The sequence below is a fragment of the Peromyscus californicus genome, unplaced genomic scaffold, assembly GCF_007827085.1.
Source record: "Peromyscus californicus insignis strain IS unplaced genomic scaffold, ASM782708v3 Scaffold_5__1_contigs__length_169319896, whole genome shotgun sequence".
In the NCBI taxonomy this organism is placed as follows: domain Eukaryota; kingdom Metazoa; phylum Chordata; class Mammalia; order Rodentia; family Cricetidae; genus Peromyscus; species Peromyscus californicus.
In genome coordinates, this window is record NW_026294573.1 from 11,848,644 (window position 1) to 11,870,789 (window position 22,146).

Sequence of the window (22,146 nt, forward strand, 5' to 3'; positions counted from 1 at the left end):
ATGCCTTCTTGGATTGTCCAGACCACAGACAGAGCCGCTCATCTTAGGTATTTCCCAGCCATGTTCCTGGCATAAGCAAGGGGACCCTGTTAGCTGATAAACTGATGTTCTGGGTGTGTGAACTGTGCTGTGGGTTGGTCTAAGCTGTTGCTACCATCTCTGTGTGTCTCCGACTCTACAACTGGATAAACTGTTCAGATCCTCTTAACTAAAGGTTCTGCAGACCCGCTTACTGACCAGTGCAGATCTTGATGACTGACACATGTCACCTCCATGAGGTGAGGCCCCTGTGTGGTGGGCACTTCTCCTTTGGGATCCTTGCATGTCGGTACCTGTTTAATAAAATGCTTACTTGAGGAAGTGACACCAAAAGCATTCAACCTGACTTCTCCAAAATTCTATCAGAGCCCCTGCCTCCATCCCATAAGCTCCTGGCCCAGAGTTAGTAAACAATAACTTGCTGATGGTCAATGTTGTGTAGCTAATCCTAGCCTGGTGTGGTCGTTATAATACGTATCTATAATCTCAGAAGCAGGAGGATCGTGATCTCAGGGCTAGCCTGGGCTACATCAATAGAACCTTTCTCAAAAGGAGAAAAAATACATTTAATCCTAAAATTTGCTAGACTCAGAGGATTCTGAAGTTCCTTCCAGACTTTTCAGCCCTTAGGCCTGACTCCATAATCATCCAGAAATCTAATCTGCATCTTCAGATGTGGAATTCTCACTGGCCAGATCTGTGAGAGATCCTTGTTTGTGAGACAACCCAGATGGTGTGAGAGTCTAGGCTGTGAGAAATCTTAGACTATGGGATACCTTGGACTTCAGGATATCCTGAGTTGTGGGACATCCCAGGCTGGGGGAGATCTAATACTATGGGACATCCTAGGCTATGGGAGAGTCTGAATTATGGGAGATCCTGGGCTGTGGGCCATCCTGAGCTATGGATAGCTCCTGCAACTAGAATGCCCAAGGATATGTGAAATTGTAGGCCATGCTGTGAAATTGTATAGAAAAGGTAGAACAAAAGTAGGAAGCTGAGCAAGAGTGGCTACTTCCCATCCCCATGGTGGACTTCTGATCTTCCATGCCTTTCTCTTGGATCTAAAGTCCAGGATCATTTTTCCAGACTCCCTTAAACACAGTAGTCGGCCAGAGCCCTCTGCATACAGGAGCACCAGCCACATCTAGGGCCAGTCAACAGAGCATGGCAACCGTCATGTGGGAGGCCTCTGTTCCCTTCCTTCATATGCGTGAAAGGCCTGCTGTCTTGTGAGATTTTCAGGGGTGGTGAGCTTCAGTCCTCATTAAGACTGTGCATGGTTTAGAGGTAAACGTAAAGCGAATTTACACTTGACTTAGATGAGGGAACCAAAATAGACATTTCCCCAGTGTTTGATCCCCTAGGACCAGACTCCAGTCACAGGCCTGGCAACAGAGTTCTACTGGGCCCAAGGTTGTCTTTTTATGGCACGGAACTATGATTTGAGTAAGTGGATGACTTCTGCTCACCAGGATGTTGACAGGATGAAGTGACATATCATACGGTTGTCGCCTAGCTAATGTTAGGAGTTGTTTGTGTAGGTAATGATAGCAACTGTCACCGTCTTAAGTGCCTTCACACTCTCCAACTGGAAAGCCTGGAGCCTTACTGGTTCAGTGGGATCCTCAGCTGTCATCCTTGTCTTCACTTGGACTCTGAAAACTGGGGAGCATCTTGCCTGTGCTTCACAGCCCTTCCACCTTAAAGCCCAGTGTTGGCACTGGAGAAATTCTAAACAGGAAGCCAGACCTCATCACCATCCTTGCTAGAACCTTGGCAAGTATTTCTAGTGGGGATAATATTTGGCTCAAGTGTAACTGTGTGCTCCTATCTACCCATATCTTACAATCAACGGATCTTTCTTTCAATATCCTGCAGCCCATGGTACATTCCCATAAAAACCCAGCCCCTGGGGACTGAAAAGATGGCTCAGCAGTTAGGAGCACTTTCTGCTCTTTCAGAGGACCAGAGTTTGGTTCATAGCACCCACACTGTCTACTCACCCACCTGCAACTCCAGCTCCGGAGGACCTGAAGCTTTCTGCTGGCCTCCTCAGGCCCCCAGATGCAAAGGCATTCTCTCTCTCTCTCTCTCTCTCTCTCTCTCTCTCTCTCTCTCTCTCTCTCTCTCTCTCTCACACACACACACACACACACACACACACACATAATTAAAAATTAATTTTTTTAAATTCTGAAAGCTCCTACCCATCTTTGTTGTTGTTGTTTTGTGTGTGTGTGCATGTATAGATGTGTGTACAGGTGTGTATATGTATGTGCATGTACTGGAGTGTGCAGAGATCAGAGAACAGCTTTATGAGTCAGTTCTTGCCTGCCTCCCTGTTTTGAGGTGGGAGCTCTCTTTTCTACTTCTGTACAGCAAGCTTCAGGGAGCTGCCCTGGAGCTTCTAGCTGATTTTTTTGACTCAGCCCCCCATCTCACCATAGGTATTCTGAGGTTGCATACATGCCACTGCATCTATAGGTTTTATATAGGTTCCAGGATTGAACTCAGGTCATCTGGCATGCAGGGCAAGCACTTTTACATCCTGAGCCATCTCCCTAAGCCCTCTGTTTTCTTTGACAAGCCCAATTTGATACTTTAAATCTCCATTTGCCTTTCAGGCATTCTCGAGCTTCTCCTGCCTCTGGGGTTCTCTTGTACTTCTCGGGGTGAGCTCTCAGTCTTTCATGCCCCTCCCCAACCATGTACACACAGTTCAGGGGACAGACTCGAGACTCTTTATGGAACCTCGGCGCAGGGTACCTGCAAACACAAATTCAGCACAGTACGGCCCTAATTACAGGCAGCACGCCAGAGACCGGTCATTTGGTGAGTCATTAGAGATGCGTGGCTGGCTCCATAGAATATCTTTGGACGAGTTCTGTAATTTTCCTATCTTCACCTATCATGGTGTTTTCAGTGAAGTGGAACATGACAACAGGGCTGGTGGATGTCACATCTCCTGGAGGGTTTCCAGCTCTAAATTAAAAGGGTCTTCCCCTCTGCATACTGAGGAGAGAAATATTGATCCGGACAGGGTTCGAGGTTTGGAAAGCAGGCCTGGGTCTCTGCTTCCCACTCATCGATATTCTGAAGCAGCGCTTGCGGGTGATGTTGGAATACTTGTTTCTGCTCGCCTTCATGTTGGCAAATTACAGCTTTCAAGGGAGGTCCCCATCCAGCGCAGTGGCTGTGAGGGGCAGGTTTAATTAGCGCACAGACCTGCTGGAAGAATCCAGGGCTATTAAGAGTCTGTTTCTGTGAGCAGCTGCCGGGCTGTGCCAGGCTCGTGTGCTCAGCATCTTCCTTCCTGCAGCTGCCCAACACCCACCCCACATGTTTTGCCATTCAGCCCAAGGTATCCTGAAGGAGTAAGAGAGAGAAGAGAAATCACAGGAAGAGTGAGAAAGGAGACTCTGTGGGTGGAACACGCTCCCCCCACTTGGGGTCATCCAATAGCCCAAGCAGTTTGTCTGACATCTGGGGACTGAGGAAGGGAATCTTCCATCACCCTAGTCTCTGGCCAGTCTGATCCCCCTAGGTGTGCACAGCACAACACCGTGAACCCATATGTGTCTCCAATGACACTGAGAGCCTCTGTCCAGGGCCCAGACCCACCGCCACCATGTGGCACCATCCTGTGGTCCCTCCCCTCAGTGGCCTCACTGCCTCCTCATTGCACAGGTCCTACCAAGAATGACAGAATCACCAGTCAACTCTCTTCTAGAATGTTCTTTATCATTACCTACCCCTAAACCCCACCTCTTGACCTCCTTTTTCTTAAGTCCGTGCCTGAGCCTCCTGTTTGAGGGCAGAAGGTTGGAAGAGATGCTTGCTTCTGGAGAGCTTCTGGTGAAGCTCTGTTCTCTTGCTCACAAGCCTCCAAGAGACCAGGGGCTTGGAGATGAACTCTCTCCCGCAGCACAGATTGGGAGCTGGGAATGAACACAGAGCTCCAGAGCACATTGGGAAGATACTGTCTGAGCATCTGTATCTCAGTACCCAGAATCAGAACCAAATAGAGCCCACCAGGGAACCTGAGTCAACCATGTGAACAACAGAGTGTAGTGTACGTGCACGCGCGCGCGCGTGTGTGTGTGTGTGTGTGTGTGTGTGTGTGTGTGTGTGTGTGTGTTCTATTAGAAACACTGTTTTTAATAGAACCCTTCTAGAAGGTCCTGTCCAGAATTGCAGCCACAGACACATGTGTATCTAGAACACTTAAAATACAGTTGATATGACTAACTCAGCGGACTATTAATTTTAACTAATGTAATCAGCCCCTGTGTTCAGCAGTAACCTTACTGTGTGTTGTGGTCACAGAGTGCTCAGTGGGTTCATGAATATGAAAGTGTCTCACAAGCTGTAAAGTAGATTACAGGAATAGTCATCACATGCTTAAACGGAAAACACCATGCATGAAGCCAAGTGCTGCAAGAATAAATCTGGATCATTCTCATAGTTACTGTAATCACTGACCTCAGGAAGGCCTAGCCACTCTCCACACTCCCACAGACCTGCTTCTGAACATCCACTTTCACACATGAAGGTCTAACAGAATGGACCTTCTACAAACCTGTCCAAACTCACTGCAAAAAATTACTACATGGTTGACTAGTTGGAAAAATAAAGGAAAGATGGATGGATGATGATACATAGACAGATGGATGGACAAATTAATGGATGAAAGAATGAATGGGTAGACATATACATGGATAGACTAATTGATAATGTATAGACAGGCCAGTGAATGCATTCATGGTGAGGTGGGTAGATAATGCATAGATAGACATATAGATGGATACATAGATGCATAGACGGATGGATTGCAGCTGGATGGATGAGAGATGGTGAATAGATGAGTGGATACATAGATGATGCCTACATAGACAGATATATGCATGGATGGATGCAGGCATGGATGGATGATGGATGGAAGAGGAAGATGGATGAATGAATTGATTGACAGATGGGTAAGGTGGATGAATATCTGAACAGATGAAAGATGAGTAGACAGGTTGGTGGATACCTGCATGAATGGGTGGATGAATGAATGGATTGACTCACCATTCTTTGTTATCTGCTGGGCACTGGGCATCATTCTATAAGTTAAAACAATAAGCAGGACTCAGCCCCTGCCTCTGTGAAGGCTGTATTATAAAGAAGTAGTCAGGCACTAAAGGGGAAAACAAATAGCTGAACTAATACAAGCACTAGAAGGGCTGTGAGGCAAAATAAAGAAGAGCAGCAGAACCCAGAGCATTGGGAGGCTGCTGTGTCACATGGGATGGCAGGAAGTCTTAGCTAAGCAACATCTGGGAACACTAGAGGAAGGTGAGCGTGTGCCATGCAGAGACTGAGCTAGGTGAGGGTGTGATTGAGGCAGGAGAGGGAGTACTGTACAGATATTAAGGGAGGTGAGGGTTGCCATGCAGAGACTGAGGCAGGAGAGGGTACCATGTAGAGACAGCAGAAGGTTATTGTGGCCAGCCATAGTATGGCAGGAGGAATGTTGGAGGCAGAGAACCTGGAAGCAGCGAGGCCTGGCATGTTTGTGGCAGGCTTTTAGTTTCTCCTGAGGACTATGGGAAGTCAAAAGCAGGTTTGGGGAAGAGTAACGATAGGGTCTGATGTATGTTTTTGGGAAAATGGAAGCAGGAGATAAGTATGGATGCTGTTGTGTTAATCTAGGAAAGGCATGTTAGTGACAAGACACAAGGAGGGCACAGTGCCAGGTGGGACGAAGTGAAGGGTGGGGCTGTGTTTCATCACAGCAATAGCAACCCTAACTAAGACAATGCTACCGACAGGTTAAGATGGGTAGGGGAATTGACTGTTAGATTTTGCAATGTCATTGGTGACCTTGGATTGTTTCTGAGGAAAAGTGGTGTGGCTGGCTAGATGGACTTGGGTTGGTGGGTGGGTGGATAGATGGATGCATGAATAAGTAGAAAGAGAGAGAGACGGAGGGAGGGAGGGGGGAGGGAGGGAGGGAGGGAAGGAAGGGAGAAGGAGGGAGGAAAATAGAGATGCATAGGTGGATGGATGAGTGGATGGGTGAGTGGATGGATGGATTGGATGGATGGATGGATGGATGGATGGATGGATGGATGGATGGATGGGTGGGTGGATTGAGATAGGATGTAAAGAATAGATGATAGTATAAATGATACATGGACAGACATATGGATAGGTAGATGAATGGAGAGATGGGTGGATGGGTGGGTAGATGAAAGGTTATGCTATATACTACAGCCAACTGCAGCGTCCCTTTACCTGTCAACAATGAAATTAATTCAAATGCCTTACACTCTATGTCAGAACAAAATGATAACCAAACCAGCCCCATCCTCTAAGCTCTCAACTTGTCAGATCTAGCCCAAATGTGCTGGAATAGTCCATTTTGGCCATAGACCCTTGAAATATCTCATTTCAACTATTCTCTTTATTACCCACAATGCTCTTTATTACCCACAATGTTCTTGCTTGGCCTTTCCCCATTGGGAGGCTGAAGGGGGACTGAAAAGGAAGAAAATGAGAGATGGGCAAACCTAACCAGCTCTGGGCTCCTCCATCCACTGTTTAGTATTTCCATTTACCGAAGCTACTATTTTGCAAATCCCCAGCCTGCCTTTGGAGAAAGTAGAGTCACAGAGCTTCCTCTACTTGTGGGCAGTGTCCTTGGTGACTGTCTCCCATACTGAAGCAAACAAAGGGAAAGTTCCAGTGATGTTTGTAAGTTTGGAAAGGATTCTATAAATCTTTATTTATCCACTTGAGAGTTGGTCTGAATGCTGTTTATTGGGAGGGCATGGCAGCTGGTACCCTTATATTATCTTTCACTATTTTTAAAGTCCCATTTGGGTAAAGCATCTCTCCCAGTTCCCCTAGTGAGAGTCAGTGCAGGTCAGGCTTCCTGTCCAGTGGGCTAGAATCAGTAAACTGAGACTCCTGAGAGCCAAGGTCCAAAGTCCCAGGACTACTCTGGTGGTTTGACACTGACGATGGTGTTTATACCACAGGAATTGCCACTCACGCCACAAGTCAGGGCTCTTCCCCTCCTCTGCAGTTTTGGTAGCAAAACATTTGCCAATCTACCACCACCGACTGCCCCCCAAGAAGCAAAAGGGGCTTCTGAGACCTCAGGAAGGTTTTGCTCTCCTGGGAGAGGTGACTTAGTGGGTGTGACTGCCACATACATGGAGATGCTCAGGAAGACACACTGTCTGCAACCTTCACCCATCAACAATCCTGGCTCCGAGCTCTGTGTGGTCACTGCATAAGTATGGAGGGTTGCTGCTCTTGTGAAATGGGACATTTAAAGCAGTCACTTGGCTGAGACATGGAGGAAGCAGCAGATGCAGGCGTGCTGAGTGGGACAGCAATCTGAACAGATGTCTGGGTCCTACCTCATTAGGGTGCCACGGAGACCGGCTGCAGAAGCAAGAAATGGTAGACTAGGAGACAGCCGTACGGAATTGTTAGAGCTGTTCCTTCTCTGTTGTCGATCTGATCTCCGACATCACTGCCTCTGCCGTCATCTGTCCCATTTCCCATCTGTGGCTCCTAACAGTGCCGACTGGGAAGGAAACGCTAGACAGGTGATTAAACATGCCTTTGGCAATGAAGCAAAGAGCAGGTACATGGGAAGACATGCCCTGGATCTGTAGGTGGGAGGTGGGGCTAGTAACCATCACTCTTGTTCGGATCTTTGCAGGGAAGGCAGACAGGCTTGTGCAGCAAAGTTGGGAAGCAGGGTCTCGGCTCCACTGTCAGGGCTCCTGTCTTGCTCTGCTATTTACTGTGAAGCCCTAAACATGTTTGCATTCCTCTCTGTACACCTTTCTACTCACCTGCTGGATGGGATGATGACAGTGGTACCCTAAAGCTGTGTGCCTATGAGGATCGATAAGTGAATAACATTAAACGCTCAGAGCAGTACCCGTCACACAGAGCTTAGTAAGTGTGAGCTGTTGAATTGGTGTCTTTTTTCATCGCTGGGAGAAAATGGCTGACAAAGAAACTTAAGGAAGAAAGGGTTTATTTGGCTCACAGTTGGAGGGTGCAGTCCGTCGTGGTGGGGAAGGCGTGGTGGCAGGAGTGCGAGGCAGCTGGTCACATCGCATCTGCAGCCGGGAACCAGAGAAGGGTGAGTGCTGGCGCTCAGCTGATTTCCCCCTAGGTCCCGGCAAGCTGACATATTCGTCACAGCTGCCACTGTTTTGTCGAAGACCTTTTGTGTTTACATTTATTGATTTTATTGGAGGGTGTGTGTGTGTGTGTGTGTGTGTGTGTGTGTGTGTGTGTGTGTGTGTACACACACGAGCGCAGGTGCTGTGATCTGAGTGTGGATGTCAGGGGACAACTCAGGAGAGTCAGTTCTTTCCTTCTACTATGTGGGACTCAGGGATCAAACTCAGGTTGTTAAGCTTGGCGGCAAGCCTCGTCAGCTGCTGAGCCATCTCACCAGCCCCCAGGTCTTCTTAGAGATAGGCTTGTCTAGATGTAGAACAGCCCCATCTTGCCACTTGGGGTTCTACAAAGTCATCTACCCTCAAAGGACCTAGAGAAAGTGACTAAGCCTTTGGGAAAATTGAAACCAACTTGGACGAGTCAGACATCTTTGAGTTTCAGGTGAGAGAAATTCCTCCCCGACTGCTTCGAGCCAAGTAAATACACAGCAAATAGTTCCCACTGAAGGTGGCTGGGATCCAGCACTGATCTTTTAGGGATGGCTGGATCCAGGAGTTCACACAGTGCCATCTGTATACTTCCGTCCTCTCTTTCCCAGCGGCAGTCTCCTGACTTTGTTTCCTGTGTCTGTCAGCCCCACTCTGCACTACTGGCCATGTTTCCTCCCCATGCTCGGGGGGTGGCCTCCAGCACCATCCTTATATTTAAGGATCTCCAAGGGACAGGGGACATATTTTCTAGGAGCTCAAGAAAAGTTTCTGTTGTAACTGGAATAGCAACACATACCCTTAATCCTTGCACTCTGGCAACTGAGGCAAGAGGAGGTTCTAAGCCAGCCTGGGATGCACAAAGACCCTGTCTCAAAAAAAGGCGGGGAAAGAGGGGGTAAAGAGACAGCTGAGTAGTTAAGAGCACTGCCTGCTCTTGCTGAGGACCTAGATTCAATTCCCAGCACTCACATGGTCGCTCATAACCATCTGTAACTATAGTTCCAGGGATCCAATGCCTCCTTCCAGCTTCCATGTGCACTGCGGACATACATGTAAGCAAAACATCCACATGCATAAAATAAAGTGAAAAATAATAATAGAAAAATGGGGGGCAGGGAGTCCCAGGCAGGATGTGGGCTGGTTCCTGGTTCACCTTTGACTCTTGTGTCCATCCTGACCCAATCACATTGGCCAGAGGCAATACTAGGCTTGAGTTGTGCACCGATCCTGAGCTCTGAGGTGGGTCAGCAAAAGCCATGCAAAGGAGAGGGTCCCACAGGTGGAGTGTGAGGCAGACACTTGGCACAAGGTCACCCCAAGGCCACAGTCGCTGCAAAGGTTGGGAAAGCTGATGACATTGGCCTTGGGTTCAGATCCTGGCTCCTCTTTCACACACTTGGCTCTTTAGGACTAGGTTATTTTTTCCTTCAGCTTTATCATCTGCAACACATCCGTGATTATGATATCCAGTGCTGACAAAGTGAGTTAGTGTGTGTCACTCTTGGGACAGCCCTTGGAGTTAAGAAATAAGCTCTCCTTATCTAAGGTCTCTGTCATCCTGGAGATTTTAGAAACACTTTCATTAGTTCAACCAATATTTTCATATTTTCAACTAGTTATGTACTAGGTCCCAAGTATCTGGATGAAGTGAAGTCCCCGGCACTTTAGGAGAGACAGACATTAAATGAGTATGCAGTAGTTAGAGAGAAAGGGAGGATGGGTCATATAAAGTTGCTGTTAAGGTTTGAATTTCACATTGCTCTCCACAGGTATATGTTCTCGGTCTAATGGCGCTGTTACCTTGGTCACCTTGGGAGGTGGACCCAGGTTAAAGTAAATAAGGTACTAGGGCCGGGTCTTTGGAGAATGTGGTGGTTTGAATGAAAATGGCCCCTATAGGCTCATAGGGAGTGGCACTATCATGAGGTGTGACCTTGTTGGAGGAAATGTGTCACTGGAGGTGGACTTTGAGGTTTCAGAAGCTCAAGCCACACCCAGTATCACTCTCTTCCTGCTGCCAATGGATCCAGATGTAGAATTTCTCCAGCACCATGTCTGCCTGCATGCATGCCATGCTTCCCGCCATAATGACAATGGACTAAACCTCTGAACTGTAAACCAGCTTCTGTTAAATGTTTTGGCAGTGGTGGCACACGTCTATAATCCCAGCTCTTGGGAGGCAGAGGCAGGCGGATCTCCGTGAGTTCGAGGCCATCCTGGTCTACAAAGCGAGTTCCAGGACAGCCATGGTGGGTACACAGAGAAACCCTGACTTGAGAAACTAAAAAAAGAAGAAAAGGTGTGTGTGTGTGTGTGTGTGTGATATATATATATATATATATATATATATATATATATATATATAGTAAAGTGTTCATCTATTTATTTTTTAAAAAATGTTTTCCTTTATAAGATTTGCCAAGGTCATAGTGTCTCTTCACAGCAATAGAAAACCTGACACAGACAGAGTCTATTACCTGCATCTCCTACTGCTCTATTTCCTGGTCCTCTGTGATGTGGACAGCCTGGACACATACTCCTGCCGCCAGGAGCTGAACTGCTCCAGTATGCTTTCCCTGTCATAACAGGCTAAAAATGCCCCTGAAGCCAGGAGACTGTTGAAGTTGTTTACTCGGGGGTTGTGGTGGAGGCAGCTGAGTGGGAAGACAAGAAGGCAGCTTTGAAAGTCAGACTGGCACCCACTGACATGGCTTCCGAGTCCAGCTGCAGCCCGAATTGGCTGTGTCCAAGGACAAATCACATCCTTGCTCTTATTTTCAACTCTCTTTCCTGTCTAGATGAGTGTGAGTTTCCGGTGGTTCTGAGTCCTGCTGCCCAATGCCCCGTGCCTACTTCCCACCCCACAGACCTGGGCTCTGAAGTCCAGCCCAGGCTTCTCAAACTCGGCGCTCTTCCACCTGAGGCCAGATAAGCTTTTGGAGGGCTGTCCTGTCAGTTTTTATTGTTGTTGTTTTCAAGACAGGGTTTCTCTGTGTAGTTTTGGTGCCTGTCCTGGATCTCGCTCTGTAGGCCAGGCTGGCCTCGAACTCACAGAGATCCGCCTGCCTCTGCCTCCCAAGTGTTGGAATTAAAGTTGTGCATCACCACCGCCAGGCTGTCCTGTGAGTTTTAGGGTGTCAAGCAGCAACTCTAACTTTTGCAAACTAGATTCCAAGGCGCAGCTTCAAATGTCTCCAGACATAGCCAAATCCCCTTGGGTGCAAAGTCTCACCCACTGTCCCGACTTGAAGACACTACTCCAGAGGCACTTATATTAGTTACTGTCCTCGTTGCTATAACAACATCCCTGGCAGAAGCCACTGAACATGGAAGGAAGGGTTTATTTGAGCTTACAGTTTGAGGGTGCCATCCGTCATGATGTTGAATGCACGGTGACAGGAGTGTAAGGCACCTGGTCCTGTTGCATCCTCAGTCAGGAAGCAGAGAGTGAGGAATGCCAATGTACGGCCTGATTTCTCCTTTTTATTCAGTCTTGGATGCCAGCCATGTGCGATGGTACCACCCATTTAGCTACCTCAACCCAATCTAGAAACTCTCTCACGGACATACCCAGAGCTATGTGTCCTACGTGAGTCTGGAGCCTGTCAAGTTGACAACCAATATTAGCCATGACACTCATCCTGTGCCTCAGTTTCCTCTCATCTTTTGAATGAATAGTTTGGCTTATAAGACAGCCACTGACCCCCTCAATCAGTGTTTTTACCAACTCCAGATTTTATCTTGAAAACCGGACGTGCGCTACCAGTAGACTTCAACAGAAGGGAAAATGAGGCTTGGGGCCTGGGCTGGACGGGGAAGTTGCTGTCATATGTCCCTACTTCTCTGGGAATGGAAATCTTCCAGGCTCTCAATGGGAGCAGGAGAGTCCATTGAATATTAATGAATTTGTAAGTGAATTTGTGGTTGATATTGATCACATTCCTGTGGCCTGCGCTGGCCTCGTCTCCCCCAAGGTGGCCTTGCAGTCCTGGCCTCCTATGTCTCAGGGACCTTGTCCTGGGTTTCCTGAAGGTCCATCTCCTCTTAACTTCACCAAGACAAAGACTTTTCCATTACCATGAACCCCTGTATGACCTAAGAGTATGTCCCCGTCACAGGCTGCGGATGATACTGGGCACATGACTAGAGAATGGAAGATATCTTAGGGTTTCTATCGCTGTGAAGAGACACACGACCACGTCAACTCTTATAAGGAAAACATTTAATTGGGGTGGCTTACAGTTCAGAGGTTCAGTCCATTCTCATCATGACGGGGAGCACAGCAGCATGCAGGCAGACATGGTGCTGGCTTCATCTTGATCAGGAAATGGTCTGCAACACTGGGCAGTACCTGAGCATAGGAAACCTCAAAGCCTGCCCTGGCATGACACATTTCCTCCAACAAAACCACACCTCCTAATAGTGCACCACTCCCTATGAGATTATGGGGGCCAGTTATATTCAAACTACCACAGAAGGTCTCACATATCCCTTATGGACCAGGACCCGGCCAGTGACCTGGGGTCACCTGGTCTCTGAGCCTCAGTTTCCTCGATTGTACAACTTACAGATGGATTAGATAGAGACACAAGAAGACTCTGCTCTCTGGGGGTTGTTGAGATCAGATTAGTTAATACATATGAGACACTTAAATCACCATAGGTAACAGATGCCCCGCTTTTCCTCGCAGTGATTGCATGGATTATGATTGAGAAGTCAAAGGAGCTCGTTACGTCCGGAGCTTTGTAAACTATTCAGTGCTACACGTAGAAGCAGACCACTCCGAGATGTTATCGACACCATTAATTTTATCACCTTGCCAGCCGTCCCGAGCCAAATAGCCTGATACAATCTGCCGTGTGACGGTGCAGAAGCTTGAGACGCAGTTGGCTCTGACTTCACATCCGAGCCAGCCCAGCTCTGTAGCTGGGTGAGCATCCAGAAAGGGAACTCGGGTGAGACGGTTCAACAGGTAAAGGCGCTCGCCACCAGTCGTGACGACCTGAGTTCAGTCCCCAGGCCTCTGCACACATGCCAGTGCACGCAGGCACACAGAGTGGGGGTTGGGGAAGAAGGAAGAAAGTAAAAACATGTTTTCAATAAGGTTTAAAAGGAAAGGGGACTCTTACTGGCTCACGGTGACTTAAAGCCTTGTTCCAAACACTCCACAGTTCAAAAACAGGCCCAAAGTATCACCCCTGCCATAGATCAGCTGGACTCCAGAATGTTTGATCATAATATGACATATACCCTAACAGACACTCCCACATGGAATCGACATATGTAAGACACAGCCATCATGGCAGGACTGAGCACAACTGAACAGCACGGAGGCACATGCATGTAATCCCAGCACTTGAGAGGTAGAGATTGGGGATCAGAAATTCAAAGTAATCTTCAACTGCATAGTGAGTTCAAGGCCAACCTTGGACTTGCCTAGCCCACATGAGGGCTGCAGCACAGTCTGAAGCTATACCTTGAACATTCGTGATCTCATTTGACCCCACACACCACTGTGTGTGTGTGTGTGTGTGTGTGTGTGTGTGTGTGTGTGTGTGTGTGTGTGTTGTGTGTCGTGTGCTGTGGCATGATGTTCATTCTTGGAGAATGTGGTGATGCTCACAGCCTAGCTGCTGGTTCCAAAAGGCAGCAACATTATATTCTTGGAGTTCTTCCTGGATGATCCTCAGCAGGCTCACTGCATTCAGCGGCCAGAACACGCCCACTAGTAAACTCTTTGTGATGAGCAGGGTGTTCACCACTGCACCAGAAAAGCCAGCGGAGTGACTGGCCAGATAATATCCAAGCAACCTTCTCCCCAGTCCTTGTCAAACCAGAAGAGGAAGGAACAGATGTTGGCACACACCTTTGCACGTGATGCACCCCCAACCTGAAAGGTGGGGGAAGAACCTGTTTCCAATTCTGTAGAAACCATGCCAGGCAGGAAGAGGACTTGGAGCTGGAAATCAGCTTCGTGTTGACAACCCCACAGCACTGTGCGATTTCACTTTCTCCTGGACCTGCCACATGTCCATTTCCTCATCCTATGTGTCTGCATAGTGTGGCACGTACTAGGCATTATCTACCCTGGGTACTGTGGGGAACAGAGTTGAGGACTGGTCACAGTCCTTAAGAACGTGTAGACCTGTGGTCTGTGATTACTTCCTGCTTCAGGTGAGGCTCTGGAACCAGGCCACTTAGAATAGAGTTTCTGGTCACCATTCACCAGCCAGAAGTCCTCTTTGCAGGTCAGGTTACTCAATAGTTCCTTGCTAACACGAGACACAGTACTAGGACCTTGCCCATACAAATCCCTCATATGTGCTTGTGTAAGATTTGGATCCCCAAATGTGTGTGCTGCTGGGGACAGTGGTCGCTGTTCCTTTCCTTTCTAGACTACTCGGAGCTCCTCCCCCACAGTGAGGTCTTCTCCAAGCCTCTGATAGTTCATAGGGTTGGCCTTGAGCTGCCCATGAAGCCGTTGCTCTCCGAGTACCTGCTGAGTTTGGGCACAACAGTCTTGGATTTCTCTGCCATTCTGAAGGTCATTTAAAATAGTCCTGACCATAGTACATCAAAACTTCTCATTTCAGGGCTGGGGACATGGGTAAAGCGCTTAGCATGCAAGGCATGTGTTTGAATCCCTAGAACCTAAGCAAAGCCAGCCACAGCGGCACACATCTGTAATCCCCGTACTCTTCTGGAGAGATGGGAGGTGGAGACAGAGTGTCTCAAGGTCAGCTGGCCTGGTGTACACAGCAGTGAACAGGAGTCTCTGTCTCAGGCTGGGCTCCAGATGAGGGCTGGCACCCTCCTATTACCACCACACGTGTACAGAAAGAAAGAGAGGCAGAGACAGACACAAGGACAGAAACAGAGAGAGAGAGATCGAGATGGAGAAGGGGGAGGAAAATTCTAGTTTCTCTAGAGAGGAAAAAATTCTATTTGGAAGAAGAGAAGCTTCGTACCCTGTGACCTTAATCTCAGACAGTCCTCAACTTGGCTCAAAACTCCTTGACTAGAAGACAACAAAGATGGTTTAGTGGGTAAAATCACTCACTGCCAAGTCTGATGGCCTTAGTTCAGTCCCTGGAACCCACATGGCGGAAGGAGAGAACCAACTCCTACAGGTCACCCACCATAGCATATGCACCCACCTCTACCCACCCCACAGCATATATACCCACCCACCCCATAGTATATGCACCATCCACCCCCACCTACCCCACCCATAACATATGCACCATCCACTCAGCCCATAACATGCACCATCCACCCACCCCATAGCATATGCACCATCCACCCACCCCATAGCATATGCACCATCCACCCACCCCATAGCATATGCACCATCCACCCACCCCATAGCATATGCACCATCCACCCACCCCATAGCATATGCATCTACCCCCACCCACCCCATAGTATATGTACCCACCCCCACCCACCCCATAGCATATGCACCATCCACCCACCCCATAGCATATGCACCATCCACCCACCCCATAGCATATGCACCATCCACCCACCCCATAGCATATGCATCTACCCCCACCCACCCCATAGCATATGTACCCACCCCCACCCACCCCATAGCATATGCACCATCCACCCACCCCATAGCATATGTACCCACCCCCACCCACCCCATAGCATATGCACCATCCACCCACCTCATAGCATATGCACCATCCACCCACCCCATAACACATGCACCATCCACCCACCCCATAGCATATGTACCCACCCCCACCCACCCCATAGCATATGCACCATCCACCCACCCCATAGCATATGCACCATCCACCCACCCACACATACCTGCATGGACATAAGTACATGTAATTTTTAACAATTCCTTGACTACATGCAAGCTTCCTTCCTTCCCAAGTTGTTTTCTCCCCTCACCACAGTTGCTTCATCTGTAATAAGGAGGCTGCTTGCTCCAAGGGGAGTTGGGAGAATGTGGAATTGGGCATCGGGGCACCTTGCCCAGAGCTGGTTTGGCAAATAAGGATATCATCCAGGGCTTAGTTGTAGGGATACAGGTGCCTGTGTACGGTGAAGCTTGGATGCAGCCTCAGAACTCCCTCTCTGCATGCTCAGAGTAGATGAGAATGGCCGTATAAGTCAAAGCAGTGCTAGCCGCCCTCCCCACCCACCCACCACGCCCCCACCCACCCCCACCTCCCGCCGCCACCGGAAGCTCACTGGCATTTAATAAGTACTCAGAAACTTCTAGGTGCTACTCTGAGATCTCGACAGGGATCACTCCATCCTTGTCTAGTATTGACCCTGCAAAACAAGTGTTGTTTTTCATTCCTCTTGGACCCAGGAGGAAACTGAGGTGTGAGAAGGCCAGGAGCCTTGTCAGAAACCATTTGGGGGATTTGGGACTTCAACCTGACATCCCTCTTCACAGATGCTTCTTAGCCACCTATTGTGACTCTAGGAGAGGGCTCTTCTGGTGCTGATCCTGAATGCCACAGTGCCTCGGGGGCACTGGTGAATGATGCCACCCCTCCTGCCAACAAAGGACCTAGAGCATTTTCTCCAAGCACACTTTCCAAAGGTGAGAGCCAGGAACAGTAAGGGAAGCGAAGCGTCATCTCGCCTGGTCCTCCCCATCGTCTGTCAGCCAGCCACCACCCCTGAAACAAGCACAGTCACTTAGAAAGAGGAATGCCACCCCCAACGCTAGCCCATCTCCTTCACAGGCACACAGATATGGTCTTCTAATTAAGACTCAGAAGTGAACATCCCAGCAGAGGCAGCTGGAGGCCTGCCTCACCTCTGAGCAGAAACTCTAAAATTAGGACTTCATTCTCCTGTGCCACTGACTTAGAAATTGCTTGCTTCTCACGGGTCACTAGTCAAATGTCGCCGTGACCATACTGTTTGGGACTTAGAAGCCCTTTCCTTTGTCTTTACGTTCCCCAACCCCAATCCATTTTATAGAGAAGGGGAGCAAGCCAGAAGGAAGATATGAGGTGTGGACCATGTTACAGCCATCCCTGTATGCCTCCTAAGATGCCCATAGACTCCGGCAGAGGGAGACCATATTCTCTCCCTTTCCCAGATGGAGAAATGGAGGCTGAAAGACACTATGCCACCAACCCAGGGTCTCATAGCCTACACGTGACAAAACTAGAGAGCATCTCGACACCAAAAACCATCCCTTTTTACGCCGCTTCTGAAGCGAATCAAGTATTTGACATTCTGTGTGAGAGAGCCAGGTAAGAGTGCTTGGCCACAGCCTGAGAGGACCTGACCTCAGTCTCCGGGACCCACATGGTGACAGATACAAGTGGCTCCTGAAAGTTGTCCTCTGACCGCCACACAAGCACCCACCCACACACACAGGAAGAATAAATAAACCTGGTAAGATCTTAAAAATACTTGCTGTGACAGAAGCAGAAAACACCCTGCTTTGGCTGGCAGATGGGGACTGCCAGTGCCCCACAACTGGAGTCATGGAAGCCTAGATTTTCTTTCTTTTTATTTTATTTTATTTTATTTTTGTACTAGGAAGTAAACTGAAGGCGTTATACATGCTAGGTAGATGTTCTATCGCCACGCTACATCCCCAGCCCTGGGCAGATTTTTTTTAAGTTCTTGAAAGTTCTCAGACATGGTGAGCACACCTCATAGTCTCCTGAGGACCCTGCTGAAGCACTTGTCACTTAAGGACCTGACTGGGATTCCCCAGCAGCCTTGGAAAAAGCCGAGTGGGTGATATGCAGTCGCCATCCTTGCTCTGGGGAGGCAGAGACAGGAAGATCCCTGAGGCTCCACTGACCGGACAGCCGAGCCTAATTGATGAGTTCCAGGTTCCCTGAGAGACTCTGACTCAAAATTACAAAGTAGACAACTTCCCTGAAGAGTAACACTCAGTGCTGACCTCTGGCCTCCACACGCATGTACACATGTGAACATGCGTGCACACACACACACACACACACACACATGTGCACACACATACACATGAATGCAAGTGGTGACTCCGTAGATCTGGACTGGGGACCTGGGAGTCTGCATTCCTAGCAAGGCCCACACTACAGGTCATAAACACACAGTGGACAGATGGAGGCTAGCAGGTCCTCCCACCTGACTCAAAGGGCTTCTCAGAATGAAGCAGGAAGCTCTGGCACCTGAGAGGTAGCAAAGGAGGCTATGCATATCTCAGTAGAAGCAAGGGGTCAGAAAAAGTCTGACTCAGGGCGGAGGGGACCTTAACTGCCCCCCAGATACTGAACACCATTTAACACGCATCACAAAGCAATGCTCGTGGAGGGAGCCCGCCAGGGAAAGAAGGACATTACTGTCCTCCGGAAATGCCTGGGAGGTAGCCATTATCTGTCTGGGATGGAGTCGTTAGGGGAGTGTTCTCTGAAAAACATTTTAACAAGAAATCAAGAATCAACAAAAATAGCGTTACCTCTGAGTTCCCCTTCATTAACCTGGAAATGAGGGTGTAATGGCTACCTCCTTGCTTCCATTAACCCTGGAAACCAGCCAAGGGTAGGCAGCCCCTTCCAGGCCTCCCATAGCCCAACTCTGCCATCCTTCTGGCTTCCTGCAGCTCTGCCAAGTCCCAGGTTCCCTGCTCCCAGAGGCCTTCACACCTGCTGGGCTCAGTGCCCGCCAGGACGCCCCTCCCCATCTCACTGCTTGGCCAACTCCAGCCATCATTCAAGGCTTCCCACTTCCCCAAGGATGCATCTTCTGATTCCTCCACTCCAGGTGTAGCCCCTACCCCCACTCCTGAGCGTCTCCCTAACGCCTGATGTTGAGTAGTGTGTTGTATTGTTTTCTTCCTTGTTCCCGGTGCACGGCCAAGACTTTTGTCCTAACAGTCACTCAAGGCCGCCCTTGCAAAGCCCAGCCTCCCTCAGCTTGCCTTCCTACCAATCTTCACTTCCTGAAATGTGTGTGTGTGTGTGTGTGTGTGTGTGTGTGTGTGTGTGTGTGTGTGAATATGTATAAGTGTTGATGTTCCAATCCCTGGAGCCATGACCGAGGAAAAGAAAAAGAAGCATAGGGGATTGCCCTGTACATCATAGAGTATGGAATAATATCCTTGGCCTCTATCTACCAAATGCCAGGAGCACACACCCTATTACCAAATGTGATGGGCAAGTCTGTAGATGCTACCAAATGCAAACACCATATGCACACACACACACACACACACACACACTTCTGTGTACACTTTAACCTATGTGTACATGAGTGGCTAGGCTGATTTCTTATGTTAGTGCATCACATGAAGATGACATGTTGTGTTCACTGGGGTGTCTTTAGCACCAAGAACTTTTAGGGGGGTCTGAATAGATGCTCATAAACTCCAGTTAAATGGGTGGGAAAAGTGTATCACCCTCCACCACCCCCAAATTCAGTTGTAAGGATTCGATGAGATGATCGATTGACCAATGATTGGTTGACTGACTGAGTGAGTGAGTGAGTGAGTGAGTGAGTGAGTGAGTGAGTGAGTGATTGTAGCACCTGTGTGGGAATCACAAATGCTCACGAAATACTAATCCCAGGTCAGCAGTTGGCTCAGTGGATAAAGGCACTTGCTGCTGAGCCTGAAGACCTGAGCTCAATTCCCAGGGCCCACATAGTGCAAGAAGGGAACTGACTCCCAGAAGTTGCTCTCTATCTCCATATACAAGCTGTGGTACACACACACACACACACACACACACACACACACACACACACGCACACGCACACACACATTCACACACACACACACACACACATTCACACTCTAAAAAATTTTAATGAAAAAAATACTCATCTCCATTTTTCTCCTTTCCCTTAACTACCAAAGACATTCTTATTATTCTGTCCCCCTCCAAACCTCATATTTAGAAAGATTTTTTCCCTCAAATGGTTAGATAATAATTCATCTGGAGACTGGGGATGCATCTCAGTAGGTAGAAAGCTTGCTCAGCATACATGAAGCCCTGGGCTCCATCCCCAGTGCCACATAGACAAGTCTAGGTGCTCAAACCTATCATCCCAGCCATCTGGAAGAGGAGGTGGGAGAATCAGGAGTTCAAGGTCATCCTCAGCTACACAGGGAGTTGGAAACCAGTCTATGCTACACGAGACCCTGTCTCAAAACAGAACAAAAGATGAGTCCTGTGAAGTAAAGTGAAGATAGACCATGCCGTGCATCCATGCCCCTGAGACTCTTCTCTTCTGTGGGAGCACCAGGACCTCAGATGAACCACAAGCCACCTCTACAATCTCAGAAATTCCTAAAGTATCACTAGGTACCTACTATGTATCTTCTTGGTCTGAGCACACTGTCTGCACTGAGATGACAGAATTCCAGACCAGAGGAAAAAAGACACTGCTCACCCATCTACCTGTACCGGCTTATCCAGAGTGAATTAATGGTTTCTATTAAACGTTCAGTAATTTCTTGTTTAAAAGAGATTTATTTTTATTTTATGTGTGTGGGTGTTTGCCTGGATATATGTCTGTTCACCATGTGCATGCAGCCACCATAGAGGCCCAAAGGGGGCACTGTACCTCCTAAAACTGGCAGTTGTGAACCATCACGTGGGTGCTCTATAGAAACAGCCAGTGCTCTTGACCCCTGGGTCATCCCTGCAGCCCCGTTCATTAATCTCTTGAACAATGAAACCACCCTTGCATTTCCCCACTCCAAGGCTGCTGTGAGGAGCCCCAGCTTGGGAATCATTAGAGTCATAGTTTTTCGTTTTTCATGTAACATGCTCATAGTTTTGTTTTGTTTTTTTTACATAACATACTCTTGGATTTTTCGGGTGTGGGCACTGGCTTATGCATCTTCCCTACTCCCAATAACAAGTAGTCAGGCCTAATTAGAATGCAATATGCTTCCTTCCCTTTCCTCTCCATCCCCTTAATGATCACTTTCTCTAGAATGGATTAATTCCTCCTGACCCTCTCTCTCTCATTATGGTGGCATTGGTGGCATCGTGGTGCGTGCCTGAGTGTCTGTGAGTCTGTTAACTTCACAGCTGGCCATCATTAGGGTGTCTCCTTAGTGCTGGGAATTAAAAAAAAAAAAAAAAGAACAAGGAGGAGGGGGAGAGGAAGAGGAGGAGGAGAAAGGGGCAACCAGGAATAAAAATGGCATCAAATGAGCCTCATTCCAACATCCTGGCTGGATGATGCCGGAGAGCAGGGTCCTGGTTCAATAGTCTGGATGACGCTGGAGGGGAGGAGCCTCATTCCAACAGCCTGGCTGGATGATGCTGGATGGGAGGACCCTCATTCCAACAGCCTGGCTGGATGATGCTGGAGAGCAGGGTCCTGGTTCAATAGCCTGAATGACGCTAGAGAGGAGGAGCCTCATTCCAACAGCCTGGCTGGATGATGCTGAAGGGGAGGAGCCTCATTCCAACAGCCTGACTGGATGATGCTGGAGGGGAGGAGCCTCATTCCAACAGCCTGGCTGGATGATGCTGGAGGGGAGGAGCCTCATTCCAACAGCCTGGCTGGATGATGCTGGAGGGGAGGAGACTTGTTCAACAGCCTGGATGACCCTTGAAGGCAGGAGCATCTCACAGCACCATTTATCCTTCTTTGCCATTCCCTCAAGGAGTAAAGGAAATTAACTTTCTGCCCTGCCCACTGTGAACTTGCAGGTGAAGTCAGGGGCCTGTGCAGGGCTTTCAAAGGCTCGGGGCAGAAAATCTTTGCCCAAACTTGACTTTCCTCTTCCCCCTTCTCCCGTCTCTGCACACAGTACCCTCCTCCCTCACTGGCACTGGACCGTTCCAGCTCATATGTGGTTTGTCATTGGCATTTCGAACACTGAATCCCCTGATGACATTGGTGTATTCTGGCTTAGGTCCCTCCCTCCTGGATGAGGGAAGAAGTGAGGGACCCTGGAAGGCAGATGTCAAGTGCCAAC

General features: G+C 48.6%; 1 protein-coding gene and 1 long non-coding RNA gene across 4 annotated transcripts in view; one reads left to right on the forward strand and one right to left on the reverse strand.

The window, feature by feature from the left end:
• LOC128096080 (uncharacterized) overlaps window positions 1-8,409 on the reverse strand; it is a 53,605-nt gene extending 45,196 nt beyond the window's left edge. Inside the window, exon 1 of the long non-coding RNA XR_008213526.1 lies at window positions 7,455-8,409. This is a non-coding gene — a long non-coding RNA (uncharacterized LOC128096080). The remainder of the gene's footprint in view (window positions 1-7,454) is intronic.
• Window positions 1-22,146, forward strand: part of Kazn (kazrin, periplakin interacting protein) — a 1,033,047-nt gene that overhangs the window by 845,689 nt on the left and 165,212 nt on the right. The gene's annotated exons all lie outside the window — the stretch shown is intronic.